General features: G+C 38.4%; 1 protein-coding gene across 1 annotated transcript in view; it reads right to left on the bottom strand.

Moving 5' to 3' along the window:
* The window catches only part of LOC139776497 (uncharacterized), a 46412-nt gene that overhangs the window by 4904 nt on the left and 26593 nt on the right, over positions 1-14915 (bottom strand). The gene's annotated exons all lie outside the window — the stretch shown is intronic.

Below are 14915 nucleotides of genomic sequence, written 5' to 3'. Positions count from 1 at the left end.
GGTTAGTAGTATTGATGATATCATAATCATAATGTTCTCCAATTTGCAATTTTAATCGAATGTTATTACAATTCTATCGTTCTTCTTGAAACTTCAGCTTTTCAAACGATGATATCGTGTTCTCCAATCTAACAATAGAACCTCAGCTATTTAGATTCTGTATAGAATTTAGTATCAATGAAATCGTAATGTTCCCAGTGCTCTGCTTAAAATCTCAGTCGAAAGGCTTTTTGAACGGTGCGAATGGTGGCTAACAATGACTGTGTTCAGCAGAAAAAGCAGCTCAGTGAGCGCTCAGTGATTCTTTAATATGATTGGTTCTTTGCTGGATCTAACAATAAGTGTAAAAACCAATCGTAATGAATCATTGAGCTCTCAATGAACTACTTTTTCCACTGAACATAGCCAATGCACAATGGTACGAATTGCCAAATTCTATGTTCCTCGATTAGAAGCTAGGAGTCTGAGCCTTTTTTTTGGACGACGGCGATTAACGATTGATGGCGCAGTCCCGATGTTCCGCAACCGGTTGGCGAAATGACAGCCGGGCGCTCCGCGCTCGGACATCCGGGAGCGCAGAGCGGCGCGGCGGCTGCGATCAATTGTTGAGCGCGGCTCGCGTTGTTGGCATTTAGCTGAGCGCGGCTCGCTGCCACACTGTATTAATTTGGTACAGTGCGTTGTGCCGCGCCGCGCCGTTGCGGGATAAGCGAGCGCGGAAAAGAAGTTGCGCAAGCAAGCGAGCAAGCGTTGCTCATACCACTCAGCGTCGTACACGCGCGCCGTCCTCTCCTCGCACTCTCTTTCCCTCTTTCTCTCTGTCTCTTTCAATCTCTCCTCCCGTTCCGATCTCGCGAGCTGTGCTAGAGCGAATTTATACACGGCCACGGTGCGTTCCCACGCCATAGAGCATGCGAGAGAGTCCTGCTCTTCGAGCTGTGCGCCAAACGATCCCGCATTACCGATGTACCGAGGTAAACGATCGTGCGAGAAAACTCTGGAAAATCTAGGTCATCCCCTGGCGACGCCGTTATGTTCGTTTATCGGTTAATGGGCAAACGGCGCAAGGAAAGCAACGCGTATTGCTGACAAACGACGACGATAGTGAGAACAGAGAATACCACTCGAAAATATCCCGAAGAGTAATTGATGCCGCGGTTAATTAAATCTGCAAACATTGCGTTTAATGAATCAAGAATAATTCTGAGCTCAATAATAAAAATTACCAATAAGAATTTTTTACTCGACCTAACTGGCTATCTTTATTAATAATAATCGTCACGACGTTTCGACCATTAGTTTTGGGCCCTTTTTAACCGATGTAACTTTGATGTTAATCTATGTATATAAGCCTCCTCTTTAAAATCACTGTAAAGATTTTTTGCGAAAAATACCTCAGCCAGGTTCCAGGATTCGAACTTGGACTTCCCTACATTCCGTGAGGGCGTCTAAACTAATTCGACCGCGGAGGCATCTGATGATATTTACAATAACCGGTATTAATTAAGACGAATAAACAATAATAAGATCTTCACCTTTTAGGTCAACGGTGTATAATAAACGAAATCGGAAACCTTAACTTTGTTAAATGATTAAATGATGAGAAAAGTTTAAAGGTTCTGATTTAATAAAAATGACAACTATATTCTTACTTAATCTAAAAAGATTCTACTCTGATTGTTCAAATCTTCTCAATGATTCAATGATCGTTTAAATTATAACCCACAGAAACCTTCAAGACAATTTAAGAACATTGTCGATGACTGAGAAATCCGGAGTCCGGGAAATGTAGGTTCCAAGAGCGACGAGAGGCTACAATGCAATTGTTCCCCGCAGCGATCTTTTTTTTCCCCTCCCGATTGCGCGTCTTGTGCAATGCGATCTAGTTTCGATCTCTCGCGCGAGATCGGCATACAGTAGGAAACCGGGAACGATCAGCGGGCAACTCGTCGCCCGAAGGAAATCGGATCGTGAAGTTCGATGATCTCGCAACTGTTCCAAAGAAAAAGGCGGAAAGGGGGGACTGGGGGTGTGGGGTCAGATACACCCGATCGGGCCCTCGCGATCCACGCGCGAAAGATCGATCGAGCGGGCTAATGAGGCCCGGCTGATCACGACGATTTCGCCGATTCTGCGAATTCTCGATCGCCGACAACGCCCGGCAACGGCCGCTTTCCTTCCTGGATCTCCAACCAATTGTTTGTTCCTAATTTTTTTATTTACTTTCCTTTATCAGACAATCGAACGATTCTTCATGGTTTCACGCTGACATCACACCACGCAAAATAACTTTCATCTTACTCGAGAGTTTCAGAACCATTCAAATACAAATTGGAACAACGAAAATAGTATCATATAAAATTATATAGATACAATAATAATCGTTTAGAGTAAAAATGTGTTAAAGAAAACAGTGTAAAACATTGTATAGTATGGAAGTCTATCCAAAACCGTAAGGATCAAATAAATATATGCAGGATGTCCCATTTTAATCTTTCACGCAATTATCTCCCAAACTATTTGTTTTTCGAGAAAATATTTCAAAATAAAACTTACTCTGTTTCGAGAGAGACATAGTGTCTGAAAATAGAATATTATTGTATAGAGATTATGTAACAACATACATAAGTTACATACTTAAAGTGTCTACAAAAGTTGGAGTACTATTGCAACAGCATATTCCTGAGACCAAATCAAGTCAAAAGGTACTACTTTTCCCTCCGATAAGCAATTATCGAGATATCGTAAGTTAAATATTGAAAAACTTACCGATTTTTTCTTAAATATCTCGAAAAGTATTAGGCAAATAAAAAAAATGTTTCAAACAAAAGTTGTTCAAATTAATTAGTAAAAAAGATGGTAAAATAAAAATAGGGGTTTCTATTTAAAAAAACAAAAATCACCTTGAAATCTTGGAGGCATCTCCACTTACAATCAGACAAGACCTGTGTCTATAATAAAATGTCCCCCTTACCCTGTATGTACAAAATTTATCTAGATATCGAGATTTTGTTTTGATGCGGCCTATAAATTTTTATCAACCGCAGGCTCCAAGAAAAAATCCTTTTCGGTACAAGTTTCGAACGAATTAAGTCACGTTTGCGAGGTTGTTCGTGTGTAACGAAATATATCCTGCTACTTCCCGGTAAAAGAGGCCAAGGATCTTCTCGTGCTGGGAACTCGAGACCATCGGTACCCGGGTTCAATCGATCGAATTTCGGACGCGAGAGAAAAAGAAAAGGTAGACGCGCGAGTCAATCTTCGAGTGAGCGGAGCGAGATAAAAAACGTGAAGGCACTTCGCTTCTTCTCATCATTGCTCTTTCCCCTTCCCGATCGTCTTTTCATCCACCGCGTGCGCGCGATTCCTCGCGCTGTATAGCCAGAAATTGGTAAAAATTTTATGAGCGCCTTTATATACTGTAATAATACATCTGCGACCACGTTTTACCGCTTCATTTGGCCGATATAATTTCTCAACATATATCACGTGTTTTCCTCTTTTTCTCTCTGCTTTCAGAATGACTCCCATGCGAATTCTACAATCGCGGTTTCGCAAACTTGCGTCTTTCTCTCAAAATTTCTAAGGGATCCAAAGAATTTAGAGGCGAACGACCGCCACGTTTGAGGACGACGTCGCGAAATGTCTCGAAACGGTGTCATAATTAACACTTTCAGGCATAATTTGGAATCACTAACTTTCAGAACGCTGTGGGTAATTTATATAGGATTCCAAGAATTTTTGTTCTGTATACCGTGATGCGTGATGCACGACAGGCGTAATAAAAACATTTCGGTTTTCAAATTCAGTATTTTAATCGCGCGGCAAAGAATTTTGACTCGAAAAGTCTATGGTGAAAAACATAAAAGGAAGGCGCATTATCCTCCTTGCGAAACTTCTAATGAGAGGCTGCAAGTCCGGCGTTTATGTCGCCGGAGCAAAACGCGAGTGAATATCGGTGAACTGGTTGCGAAACTGAGAAGACGGAGGCAAAGCGCGCGGGGCGCAGCAAAAATGACGAAGAATGGAAACGCGGCGAGGAAGTCGGGGGTACTACTCTCGTGAAATGATATCGAACAAATGAAGCAATAAAATCCTTAGCGAGCGAACGAGCGAGTTTGCAGGCTACAAAAGTAGCTGGAAAACCGGTGATGCTGTCCGAGAATTATGATGTAACGGTGTGTTCGTCGAGAAACAAACAGGTTCAGTAGGGAAGACACGAAGCGGGTATTAATAGAGTATTTGCTCCGCCAAGAGAATAAATTGCAAATAAATTGGAACGCGTTGTGTAATAAAGCTGTATTCGGGTAGAAGAGAAAAGGTAAGTTGTTAGGTCGTTGTATACAGCACAAAACACATTTGATCCCGAAAGTTTTGATTTTTATGGAAAGCTCTTACAAAAGTAAACATTTTTCCATAATAATAATTATATGAAATAAATGGCATGATATAAGTGAAGCGAACGTGACAGTATTTCTCAATCAATATCAAATGGACGGTAATCAAATTTCAATTTTAAACTTAATTATATAAAGATATGTAATATATTAAAAATTAGAGAAAGTTATGGTAAATAATGATCTAGTGAAAAAAATTGACTTTAAGTGCTCAATTGATCTGGGAATTATTAAAGAACTAAGTTAATTAATATTAAATTACTCTCATTTTATAAGTTGATACAAAAATTTGTAATATTGTTTAAATATATACTGTATTATTTGTATATATTCTTTAAATTTTATTTAATATACAGGGTGTTTTCTAAATAAGCACAAAACATTGAAGGGGATATTTCATCGCTTATTTTAGGAACAAAAGATCCTAATAAACATATGTCCTAAGCTTTGTTTTCAAAATACAAGGTGTCAAAGACGCACGCCCCTGGTAGATCTAAAAGTGTTTTATCGGTACTAGAAAATGGTTCTTAATACCATATGTACGTAAAATATCTTTAAACGTTTTCCAGATTTTCAAAATTTTCATTTTTTTTTTACAACTTTGACACTCTGTATGTTGAAAACGAAGCAGCTAGGGCATATGTTTAGGACTTTTTCTTCCTAAAATAAGCCACGGAATATTCCCTTCAATTTTATGTACTTACTTAGTATACACCCTGTAGACTTTATTTCACTGATTTTATATGTAGATTTCTTACGGGAATCAAGTTCTTCAAGTCTCTTGTGGAATATTACAGCCTAAATAAAATGACTTAAACCGTACTCAAAACGTAGTAGATCTTGCTCGTAGTCGATGCGTCATACATGCAAAAATATTTCGGGAGTGTTTTATGGCTAGCTTCACTGCCTAGCCTTGCCGAAAAGATAGCCTTTTAAAACCGGCGCGCTGCGGCGACAGCTTTCTCTGTCGTCGTTCCTCGCACGCAATTAAAGGAGCCGATTCAATTAAAAAAAAATTATGAAACTGCCCGGCGCAATTAAGGGGGCAAGACCGCTTAACCCACTTACCGTAAACAATTAGACGCCGAGAGAGCCAGGAAGAAGTGGCATTAAAAGTCAAGTGTACCGCGGCAGAATATCAATACGCTAAATCTGCCGCTCGCAAAAAGGCAACGGGCCAATCAACCGCGAGGAGGCGTTTAATATTCCTCATCGAAAACCGGCAAACTTCTTTTCTTTGATACTACCTCGAGCCTTGCTGCGCACGTAATACAGTGTTTCCGCTTTAATCGCATTTTTATAGTATACGATCCCGATCAATTTTGTTTGCATTTAATATTTTGTTTAATTCCTCGTAATGAACAGCCTGTATTCAAATTAACAAATTCACAATCTCCATATAATATCCTTGGATATTAAGGCAAATAACAAACCGAATAATAAACCAAATAATAAACCAAAATAATAAATCGAATAATCATTATAAAACGTTAAATTTGTATTTAACTCTATTTTATGCTATATTAAATTTAATTTTTTATTTCTGCTTGATGTTATATTCGGCTTTCTTGACACGATACTCGCACGTTATGTTATGGCAATGTTATAACGATACTTGGTAATGTTATAACGATACTTGAGGTGTCAACATAACGGCGCATGCTGCATAGAAATGTAAAATTATTGATCATCAAAGGCACATGATAACGTTAAATCGATTTCTCATGATCATGTTTTGTTTACTTGATATTATGCGGTGAGGTTAATCGACAGCTATTACGATCGTCACTTTAAAATTCAGCTCTCCTAACAGTAAAATTGAAGTTAGCTGCATGTTTAATTACCGGAAAATGTATCCCTCCTGATGATCGGCCATGTGACGGATACACCTTATCTTGCTAGGATGGAAAATTATCTTATTACAAAAAGCGAAATTAACGGCTAATAGCGGATTGCACGCGCACGACGTGAACACATTTTCGAAAGTGTTACAAATTAAATATAAAAAAATTGATGCATCTTTCAGATCACTTAGCCAGTTTACTATCGTTCCATTCTAAGGCATTCCAAAAGTACTTGGCAGCTTATGCGAATTATCTCTTAATCTCTTTGATTCCGTTAATAAAATATAAATCAGAATAATTCAACATAATTACCGGAACAATCAATTAAAAAAGAGAACAATTACCGAAAAAGAGTATGCATTAAATGCAAACAAGAAGAGAATAAATATAAGAACGAAAGAAAGATAACGACTTCTCTTCGCGTCGTGTAAAAATCCTAAAAATTTCACCGGAAAAGGCTCGTCGCGCGGAGAAAGGGTGAGAAAAAAAATTTGGCGAGGCATAAATCGGAGAGCGAGAGAGGCGACCGGCAGACAGCGTGCGAGTGGAAGGCGAATAAATAATAAGAAGGCGCTGCGGATAAATAAGCGCGATGAGGCGACGTGCACGATGAGAGAGAGAAGAAGGCGGCGTCGTGGCGTCTCTTTTATATCGAGGGAAGCGGATGCTCGGCCCAATTCCCGCTGCACGCGCGCGTAAACGCGCTGAAACACTTTTCGCGATCGCCACGCTACACTTACGAAATCGGCAGCATTGTGGAGTTCGCGAATCGGAGGGGAGAAATAAATGGAGATCGCTCTGATACGACAGGCACGCGGGACGCGACCGTGACGGAGAGACGCCGACTGCTCTCTGACGAATCTTTTCTTTAGTTCTCGTCTTCGCGATCTTCTTCATTGCGCGCAGATTCTCAGCTGCGATTTAAATTTCTGAGACAGAGATATTTTAAATAACAGTATTTTTTAAATTAAGAAATATCTTATTTAATAATAATTGATTTTTTTCATAATTAAACATTTAAATATTTAACGATAACGAATTGAGGATCCAGATCAAGCGAGTTGCTTGGTTTGGATTCAATTTTGTATATAATTATTACAACATATATATTTTTTTATATTATTTGTGTGTTATTACAATTATTGTACATAATTAAAATTATATTATTGAACATGCATTAAATAGATATCGCATTTCACTTCATATTTTATTTTAATACGTGTTAGGAAATATTTGCTTCTTTCTTATTTTATCTTTATTAATTTTTAGAAATGTGCGAATCAAGGATTTTTGATCGAATCGAATCTAATAAAAATTATATTGTTTATTAAAAATTATATTTCAACGATTTGATTCGAAATCATTCGATTCGCTACGATTTGAATGAAATTTTGTCGATTCGAATTCGAATAGTTCGCACATCTCTATATTATTTTGTTGCATACGAATAGAAGTCGAATTTTCCAAACGTGAAATTCGACTACCGTGGAAAATAGCTAGCAGAACGATAACGCAGCTATGTCGATTTACAAACAAAGCTGCGCGCATTTTTGCAAGACTGCTGTTTTAAAGGCGCAGCTTTAAACAGTTTCAGGCAAATTGCGCCTCTATATTCCCGCCCGTGTGCTCTCGCGTTATCGCGGAATTCATCAAAACTGGAAAACGCATTTGCATTACGGCTCGTACGCCGCGCGCATCGCGGTTTTACATTAAATCCCGTTAGAAAACGATCTGCGCGGCCCTCGATTTCGAGAGTGCGGCGCGGCGGTACAGGAGGATGCAGTGCACGATGCAGCTGAGATGCTGTGAATTTCCTTGCGTTGGCGGAAACTCTTTATCTCTCTCTTCTTCTCTTTCTTTCAGAGGCAACTAGAGAGATGGCCTGTAGTTATATACTTTTTTGAAATTTTACGTTATTTGGGACAACGTGCCTTCTCTCTTTCTCTCTGCCGTAGTTTAGTCCGTGTTATATATTCGCCACGCTACATATCGTTCTGTTGCACTTTTTCATGGCTCTGTTCGTGCATGAACGAAACATGATGGATCGTTATCAAGTATACACTGCTTAGAATAGCAGAATAGGTCATCTAGAAATTTTAGTAGAGACGCTTGATGCAATCTCGAAGTGGATGCGGGACAGCAAATGCAAATTAGAAATAGAGATAAATACCAGAAATTATAAAGTAAAAATATAAAAAAAAGTACAGGACGAGATATTAATAACCTATTTATTTTTAATTATAATTAAAAATTATAATAGCTTATTTCTTACATAGAAATTATTCATTCGGGGATTCCTCTTTTAGATATAAATCAGTTTCTTCAGTAAAATGACTTTGCTTTTGATTCGTTTGTAGTTAACTCTCTGAATAATTTTCGTATATTTTATTATTATTTTATAACGTCCGTATCTTCTTTCTCCCGCGAGGAATGGATATATATGAATATCAGTGCCGCGTTGCACGTGAGGGGACCGGCTGCGGAGGCTTGCACGCGTGCTTCGGGCACGTGCGCGACGGACGATGCATCCTTGTCGCGTTTAGAATGCGTTTCATCCGTTACGAAGCGATTTCCATATTCGTATGGGAAACGGCGAGCGAGCTGGTTTTTCGAGCCTCTCTCTCTCTCTCTCTCTCTCTCTCTCTCTCTCTCTCTCTCTCTCTCTCTCTCTCTCTCTCTCTCTCTCTCCGCTTCGCTTCGCTCGCTCGGTTTCAGTGGCTAAAGTGATACACACGCTCGTGTATCAGGGCTGCTCTTTATTCCGGGGTTTCGGGAGATCGCTTTACGTAACCGATGCAGGTCGTCGCGGTGTCGATGCGTTTTTAATCCTCAATCTCTCAAGGAGCCCGCATAAAACGAAGAGTAGGTACTTCAGCCGGTGAGCAACAAAGTTTCACATTCGCTCGGGCAAATATTTGTATAAACGAAAATAAAAAGAAAAACAACAGGCTGACGAAACAAATAAGATGGATATAAAGAAATAAAAGCGAAAATATGTCATAGAAAAAAAAGAAAGGTGATTTCTACAATCGGGAGGGGACTCGGATCTCGCTCTGCTCTTATTTTGCGAGGATCGCGAGCATTCGTGCCTGCGCAAATTGCTTGAAATCGGCGCGTTGTCAGTAACTCATAAAATTCCTGAAAGAATCGTCCCCTCCAATTTTTCTATAGCTTTCGACATCCGAGAGTCCCTCGCACGCGAAGTGCGTGCGTGCGTGCGTGTCGAGTGCCTGGCGGGCACTCCGAGAGTGCCGGTTAAGTAATTTAAGTAAGGATACAAATACTCGACGAGAGACGCGAGACTCGAGGTAAACTATGCCGAGGGAATCATAACCGCGCGCAGGATCGAGTGAGTTTCTCGCTTCGTCGAGCAATGTCCGAGTATGCTCGGTAAATTGTCTTATTTATGGGCCATTCGACGAGCGCAGATAGTAGGAGTGGCTTTTTAAATATCCACCTGTTTTTAAATGAGCACTCAACAAAAGCCTGTGAAATACCCGCCTCGATAAGTATATACCATTCGATTCTTGGATTTTTCAAGCAGCTTCGTATCTTCAGAAGATTGTCAATTTTGAAAAGAATTTCAAAATTATAATCTGGAAATCTCATTAAAAGCTGGATTTTAAAAGTAAAATATTTTATTAGAGCAATTTAGAGTAAATAAATAAATTAAGAAATTATTTACAAAAATTTGACATATAATTAAATTAAAGTAATTTATTGAATAATTCAAGAATCGTCTCGAAATATTTTATTGGAGTAATTTAAAATTAGATCGAACTAAGTTTGAATTTTCAATATTTAGTTTTCAGAACGGGAACGAGGATTCTTTTGCGTCACAGAATAATTATAATTAAGACAAATGGTGTTTCGGCGTAATTCGTTAGCTCTCGGAGCGAGTAGCGCAATAATTTTCGGAATTTAAGTTGCTCGTTGCAAAAGCGGGAAATGTGCTTGCGGCTTACTAATTACTAATTAACAATTAGACCTATATATAAAATGTGCGAGCTGAGGCACTTTTCTAGGCCAGTTCTGGCTTGAAACTGTCGCGTTCCAGCCTAATCGCTTAGAAGCTGGACTTCTCACAGTCTCCAGTACACACCTTCGTAATAATTTAAGTACGCATTCGGAATATGAATTTCCTTCATTTTCTCTTCTTTCCTTCATTTCCGTCATTCTTCAATAATTATCTGAAAACCGCCCTCGAAAAGATCATCGTTGGAAATGTTTGCAAGAGGACTGAAGTTGTTTAGTACTTTTAGTAGCATTTCGTATTAATATTTAATAATAACAAATATAAACAATATATTAATATATTAAGTATTATCTGGAAAGGCTTTGAAAGGACATGTCTAAAAATATCTAAATATCTAAATATTTATTTTTAGAAAATTGTCTATATTTTATAATAACATCCGTATACGTCCGAAGTCTGAGTTCTAAAAATTCTGTGCGTCACAAAAATCATATGCTCCAAAAACTTCGAAAAATGCAATGCATATATGTGCGTATAGTTTTTATTTACTTTATTTTATACTTGTTATAAAATATTTGTTTTGTCATAACAACGTAATGGTGAATATATACTCGAAGATATACTCGATGTTTTCGTGAGACTAGCTTGGCCCGCTTAAAGACGGAGACATGGAGCGTGTACGTTCGTGTTTGTTTTGCGTGTACGTACACTACATACGCGTACGCGCATATGGTGTGACTTGTCGGAAGACGACGGAAGCTACCGCGCAACCAACAGCGCGACTCGGCATTGTAATTAGTCCTCGTTACGAATTTTATTTCCTCGTTTGTTTCTCCCGATTAACGATCTCTCTTCCGAGAGCCAAGCAACGCTCCGCTCCGCTCCGGCAGCGCCAAAATCAGAGAAAGCGGAGTGTTATTATGTCCGATGCTTTAATTGAACGCGTCGGAATTTCGGGAAATCGCCATCGACTCGTAGACTCGCTTTCTTCACCGTTTATTTCACGAAACGCTCGCCCGAACATGATTTCTGAAATAAAGCGCTGCCCGATTTAATATTAATGGAAAAAGTAACACATTTATGTCCATTTTTATCAATGTGGATTAACTGTAATTTCGGTTTAACTTACTCTTTTTATGTTTTTTTAATTCCTAGAACTAAAAAAAGATAAAAAAAATATGTGAAACCGAGATTGAAGTTAATTTACATTGATAGAAATGGGCATTAATCGTATATATGCAGGATCGTATACTACAGAGATGACAATAAGTAAACTATACATTGTAAATTCGCATTGTAATTTGTCATCATTTTTTAGTATTAATTTCTAACTTTTTGAATTTATATTGTATGTAATACAGTTATATCGTGTTTATATGTATATTATATTATTTGTTTAATCTCTTGTTTAATGCTTCTCTTTTCAGTATAACTGATATTTTTAAAAATCTCGTATCGTGGGTTGTAAGAAATTAAACAGCGAGCCTCACGGAAAGAGGCATCACAGCGTTTGAATCGCAGCGTGGAACGGAAGAGAGACAGAGAGATGCAGGGGAACTACGCAGGGTGCATTTAAAATCAGCTCGACATCCGTTTTATTCCTGTCTTTGGTAGCGAAGGAATTCGTGTCCTCCTGTCCGCATACGAAATCCCACAGTCGCTATTGTGCCGGCCGTTCATTTCGGAATACAAAGGGTGCCATCACGTGTACAAAGGCTGAAAACTCGGATTCTGGATCCCCGATTTAGTCCTCGATTTTTCGATTCTCGAAACTTTAAACTGTCTCTGCTCCAATCAGTCTTTCGATCCTCGGCACTTCGGATTCTACTCCATTTAAATTTTCACTTTCATCTCCGAATCTAAAATATTATTCCTTACGAACTTGCCATCGAATTTAGAATCCGTGAGGTATTAGTCCTTGTAAACTCTTGGAAATTTGAATAATTTTACATAGATCTGTATTTTGCTCGCGAGTAGGACGCTTTTCCCATCTCATCACTTCGCCGAGGCTCCTGTACCCAACATCATCGCGAATGTGTTTGCCCTATCCGCGCGGTCATATCAGTCGGTGGTTATCGTTAGGGGGAGATACGATGGCGTGTTACAGTGTCCCGTACACAACGGAAATCCAACAAGGAAGGAGAAAGAAAAAAAGAGGAGATACGGCGGCGTGAGCAGATGAAGGTGAAGACTTCTTCATTCGACGAACGTGGACAAGCGTGTTTTATATAAAACCCGAAATTTTCTGTCCATTATTATTCTTGTATGGATTTGAAAATATTGATATGTTAAATTGCGCAAATTTTATCCTTGAAGTTTTGAATTCAAATCGTTATTATATAGGAGAGATGAGGGAGAGTTGGAACAATTTTGACATTTTATTTTTGTAGCTTTTGTTTATCAAAATTTCATAATAAGTGGGATTTATTTCTTATTGTGTTCAGAAGTAATTTATATATTTTCTGAATTATAGAACTTTCTTAATAAATAAGAATATGATAAAACTGTAAAGTTAAATTTTGTCCCAACTCTCCCTCAGACCAGGGAGACTTGGGACAAAATAATAAAAAAATTGTGCTATGATTTTTTGGGCACGTTTATTTTTTTTAATATTAGCATTAATATTTATGATGAATTTATTTATTTAAAGAATTTAAATTTAAAGAATTTATTTATTTATTGGAACTGTTATAAAAATCAATAAAAAGAAATGCTTGGTGAACAAATGATATAACATTAAGATTGGTAGGGAAGACCGGGGCGGAGTCGTCACTACAATTATCTCGAAATCTGTACCTATGTTGTGAACTCGCCATTAATATTGTAAACACTATGGTGCCCATGTGACCAACGGAGTTTAGTGAGATTATATGCCATGTTGTGATTTTCATTAAGGCAAACGTGTTTTCGGAGGTCAAAAGTAAAATTTTTTGCGCGTCGAAAATTTTTAATATTTTAAATATTATTTTCTTTCCGAATCTCTCTCTCGAGATAAGTGATTCTGAAGAGTAATGCATGCTGAACACGAATCCAGTGAAATTTTTTTATTTTTGTTGATTTCTAATATTTCATGAGCGATCAAACTTAAAATCTGTGTCCGGGGCAAAGTCGTCACCAAGCCATATCATGGAGGCTTCGGGCGAAAATCAATGTCAAAGAAGCAGCAGTGGTCGGATTCCGGCAAGGACTCGGATAATATGTGCTACGTGTGCTCAGAAATGACAGAATAGAGCTGACGAGAAACAGTGCATTTCGTGCGACCGTATAAGTGTGTGCGCTTTTCTTGTAATTATTTTCCGCCATTATGTTTTTAATTAATGTTTCCATTTTTCTATTAAAAAATAATTAATAAAATGTATCCTATCATTTTTCATGATCGGAATTATGAATTTTTATTTAAAATTTAGTTCGAGAATGGAATGACGACTCCGTCCCGGCAATTTTGACATTTCAATTTTTGCACCTTTGTCGTTTTCACTCTATACCAGTTGAACAAAGTGACGTAGATCAAAAATGTCCGTATAAATTTTGTAGCCAAGGGTTCACTCTTTACAACGGTATACCACATTTTACCAAAATTATTTGTTTTGTTGTTAAAAATCGGCACCGAAAAAATAGTGACGACTTCGTCCCGGTCTCCCCTATAGTAGATTTATGTGGGAGAGTAAAGACATTTTAAGGTTAGGACGTCTCAACTCTCCCTCATTGTCTTCTTTATATAACTAAAACGGTTGTCAAAACCTTTAGGTTACAGATTACAGTTTGATTTTTTTTTATTACAAAGTTTAAGAATTACTTTGAAAAGCAAAAAATGACTTTACTTACTTTGAATTAAAACTGAGTTTTCTAACTGTTAGTTAAAAAAGTTTTCTTATATCTTATATCGAAAAGTATCAGCTGTATTTTTGTCAAAAATATAGTACGAACTGTTACAAAGAAAATAACTCCCAACTCTCCGTTATACCAACTCTCCCTCATCTCCCCTATGGATTTCGGGGCTCCGGATTTTTAAAACGTTAGACTCCGTGAATCTTAGATTTTTCGAACTTTGTGTAAGCTATGTATGTATCTACTGTTAGAATTAGAGGACAAAGCTCGTAGGCGTGCGCGAGAAAAATAAGAAGTTGATATACCTGTTCCACCGGAATCGATCCGGCGGTGATCGATTTCGCTGCACGGATCGCCGGAACACCTGTCTGAATTCCGGGGATTCCGGTTTTCTATCTCGTATATATCTATCGATTTCGCAAGAAGGCGCAGGATACCGCGAGGATACCGAAAAACCGTTGACATAATTTCGTAGGTGGAAGATAAGTGGAAAACATCGCGGGTATGTCGTGGAGTTGGAGGGAGGTATATCGTGGGGTGAACGCCTTCGACGTACATTAAAGTCATATTAAGGCCGTCCCGGTATTAGCGGCTGCTTATTCTCGACGATAACTAGTCCTGAGTGGACTTTACACACTGCTGTACACGTGTACGCGTGTGCGTGTGTGCATTAGGTGCGCTCGATCATGCAAATTCCTAAATCGCCGGAACAAGTGTCACGGGTACGCGTATTTATGGAGTGGCGTTACCACTCGGCCTTGAGCACCCCTTTTTCCCTCCTTTCTCCTTACGCTGTTTTTATTATGTCTCGTAATAGCGCGATTTTAATTCTGCAATTCAGTCTTTAATCTCTTTTTACATTGCATTTTT

Source organism: Temnothorax nylanderi, unplaced genomic scaffold (assembly GCF_030848795.1).
Source record: "Temnothorax nylanderi isolate EJ_2023f unplaced genomic scaffold, tnyl_v1.0 TNYL_tig0121_pilon, whole genome shotgun sequence".
NCBI lineage: Eukaryota > Metazoa > Arthropoda > Insecta > Hymenoptera > Formicidae > Temnothorax > Temnothorax nylanderi.
The sequence above is the reverse complement of the archived record's forward strand: the minus strand, read 5'-3'. Positions and strand labels throughout refer to the sequence as shown.